This window comes from Trachypithecus francoisi, unplaced genomic scaffold (genome assembly GCF_009764315.1).
Source record: "Trachypithecus francoisi isolate TF-2019V2 unplaced genomic scaffold, Tfra_2.0 Lachesis_group5, whole genome shotgun sequence".
Lineage (NCBI taxonomy): Eukaryota > Metazoa > Chordata > Mammalia > Primates > Cercopithecidae > Trachypithecus > Trachypithecus francoisi.
This window is the reverse complement of record NW_022681470.1, coordinates 107,507,228-107,510,983: the sequence shown is the minus strand read 5'-3', so window position 1 is coordinate 107,510,983 and position 3,756 is coordinate 107,507,228.

The following is a 3,756-nucleotide window of genomic DNA, read 5'->3' as shown; positions in this document are numbered from 1 at the left end:
GTCTTCAAGGGATCCACCCACCTTGGCCTCCCGAAGTGCTGGGATTACAGGTATAAGCCACCACACCCAGTCTCATAGGTTTGTGTTGCTTGCTTTATTTCTAGTGTATGAGTTGTACTTTTCTCTCTTTGTATGCTTTTGTATTTGTTACAGACTGGATATCTTAAATAATATGTTGTAGCAACTCTGGATACCGGTCATTCCCTTCTCATATCCCTGGGGTTTGTCACTGCTTAGTGACGGGCTTATTTTAGTGTAGTCCCTCCCATCCACCAGTATTAAGCCTCTGTTGTTGCTCCCCAGGTTGTCATGACTGGGTATACCCTGTCTCCTCGGGATGACAGTGTTTTTTTCTTTTTTTTTTTTTTTTTTTTTTTTTTTTGAGACGGAGTCTCGGTCTGTCGCCCAGGCTGGAGTGCAGTGGCCGGATCTCAGCTCACTGCAAGCTCCGCCTCCCGGGTTTACGCCATTCTCTCGCCTCAGCCTCCCGCGTAGCTGGGACTACAGGCGCCCGCCATCTCGCCCGGCTAGTTTTTTGTATTTTTTTAGTAGAGACGGGGTTTCACCGTGTTAGCCAGGATGGTCTCGATCTCCTGACCTCGTGATCCGCCCGTCTAGGCCTCCCAAAGTGCTGGGATTACAGGCTTGAGCCACCGCGCCCGGCCGACAGTGTTTTTTTCTAGGCCCAGCTTACTCTTTTCATGATCATGTCTAGCTGTTGATCTCCAATAATTGCCAGCTCTACTGTTTTCAACAATGTTCTGAGTTATGAATTGCTCTACAAGCTAATTCTATCATATTGTGACTCCTTTGAAGAAAAGGTTTCCAAGGTCTGTTTCACATTTGTTCTAAACCCAGGAGAGCTCCTGTGAGCTGTCTTATTCCCGGGTTCTCCTGCAAACTAGCTGGTCTACAGTTTATATGGATGTTGAATCTCTTCAGTTGCTTTTTACCACAACCTCCAGTGGTATGCGCTGAGATTTGAAATTATCTATGCTATGTTACAAATGAAGTCCCTTTGTTTTGGAAGAGATTAGGGGTTATTTCATCTGGTTCAGTTCCCAGGCAAAATCTCTAAACCAGGGCATTGGAACTGTAACAATGGCAAGCTTCTGTGTGACATACCACCACCTCTATCTCCATCCTAGAAACTGAGTGCTTAGTGGAGTGGGTGGGGCAGCAGCCTGAGGCCTTCTCAGCTTAACTCTTTTGGCACAGAACTATCACCTCATGAGCCAGGGCAAAGATCATCTGTGTCCCAGTATTCTAAACATGCCACACCCAACGTAAAGCCTCTGGTGGCAAAGTGGGAGCTGAGTGGAAGATGTGAACCCATACTGCTCAACTGCACTCCCCTGGGTTTTAACTTCAGCAAAAGCAGCTGGAGGCAGACCAAGAATTGTTGACATCCTGCTTTTCCCAAGAGGGTTCTCCAACTGGGAGGTGAGGAAAAGGAAGCCCTGTGTTCTTGGCTGCAGCAGTCTGGAATCTCCACATTAATAAGCATAGAGGAGGAAACAAGGAAGCAATCTAGGTTTAAATATCACAAACTCCCATTTCCTACAGAATTTTCACATTTCCTTGAATAGCTGTTTTTCTCATCTGCTGTTTGCTCACAGGATCATTTACGAAGGCTTTACATAAATAGCTTTATTTTACATGGTTATTTATTTTATTTTACATATATTTTGTTTCACATAAACTGGTGAAAATAATTATCACCAGTTTCCCTGAGGAGGGGGTAAGTAAGCACAGCTCTTCACACTATCACACCAGTCACTCAGTTTTCTCTTTTTTTTTTTTTTGACATGGAGTCTTGCTCTGTCGCCCAGGCTGGAGTGCAGTGGCGCGATCTCAGCTCACTGCAACCTCTGCCTCCCGAGTTCAAGCAATTCTCCTGCCTCAACCTCCTGGGTAGCTGGGACTACAGGCACCCACCACCACACCTGGTTAATTTTTGTATTTTAAGTAGACATGGGGATTCACCATGTTGACCAGGCTGATCTTGAACTCCTGACTCAAGTGATCCACCCGCCTCAGCCTCCCAAAGTGCTGGGATTACAGGCATGAGCCACCATGCCCGCGTAGTTTTCTTTTCAACTCATAAAAATCAGTATCATCATTATTTTTACATTTTTGTTTTTTAGAGATGGGATCTCACTATGTTGCCCAGACTGGTCTTGAACTTCTGGCCTCAAGCGATCCTCCCACCTTGACACTACCAAAGTGATGGGATTACAGGCATGAGATGCCACAGCCAGCCTCATTATTACTTAATTTACCCTCATTTACCATATATATATATATATATAATTTTTTTTTTTTTTTTTTTTTTTTTGAGACGGAGTTTTGCTCTTGTTGCCCAGGCTCTGGAGGGCAGTGGCACAATCTCGGCTCACTGCAACTTCTGCCTCCTGGGTTCAAACGATTCTCTGCTTTAGCCTCCCAAGTAGCCGGGATTACAAGCAAGCACCACTACGCCCGGCTAATTTTTGTGCTTTATAGTAGAGATGAGGGTTTGCCATCTTGGCCAGGCTGGTCTCAAACTCCTGACCTCAGTTGATTCACCCGCCTTGGCCTCCAAAAGTGCTGGGATTACAGGTGTGAACCACTGTGCCTGGCCTCATTTACCACTTTCTTTGCTCACCATCACTTCTTAGGTCTTACATTTTCTTTCTGATCTTATTCTGATTCCTGAAATAAACTTTCCTAAGTTCACTTAATGAGGACATGTTGGTAGTAAGCTCTTTTTATCCAGAACGTCATTGGCCCATTTTCCTGAGTTTTGTTTGGTACAGAATTCTAGATTGACACCTCTCAGCACAAAAAATATACCACTCTCATCTGTTTTTCATTGTTATCAAGTAGCTGTCACTCTAACTGCTGTTACTTTGTAGATAATGCTTTCTTTCTCTTGCTCTTTTAGAGACTATTTTTAGTGGTTTATCAAGAGTTTCACTCTGGTTTCCCACGTTGTCTATCATCTACAAATTAGCTCAATGGGTCTAGAGATTGAGATTACTTCCTTGATTCCTCAAATGCAAAGATGACTTTAATCAAATTGGAAAATTTCTCAGCTAAAATATCCTCAAATATCATCCCAAACCATTCTATCATCTCTTTCTGGTAGTCTATTAGATGTTCATTGACCTTTCAAAATGTCCCTGGTGTTGAATTTTCATACATTCTACATAATTTCTTAATCTTGGTCTTCTGGTTCATTTTATCTGTTTTGCTTTTCATGTCTAGATGTTTCACTGTTCCCAATCTTATTTTTCTTGTCATATGCTCTTGCTTATCCTCCACCCCCATCATTTTTTGTTTTGTTCCTTCTCAATTTTTGGATATTCTTTCATTCCTTACACATACTGTATTCCAATAAATCTAAGCCATCAAGTACTGAAAAACACATCATTTTGTGCCAATTTAATGCTGTACTGTCATCCGAATTTTAGAGATGTTAAAAATTTTTTTTTTGTCTTCGAATACTCTAATCCAGTAATTCCAAAATCTGCAGTCTTTGCAAGTCAGATTCTGTTATTTCTCTTAATTTATTCATGACTTTTCAAAGCTTTGTGAATTTGAGTATGAATCCAAAATTATTAGAACACTACCTATTGAAGTTGAGATTGTTTAAAATGCTGCAAGAGTGTACCAACATTTGTTTTTGTTAAGTGCCCAGAATAACTTCAAACCTGACCACTTTAACTTCTTAGTTTTTTTTTTTTTTGAGACAGGGTCTTGCTGTGTTGCCCA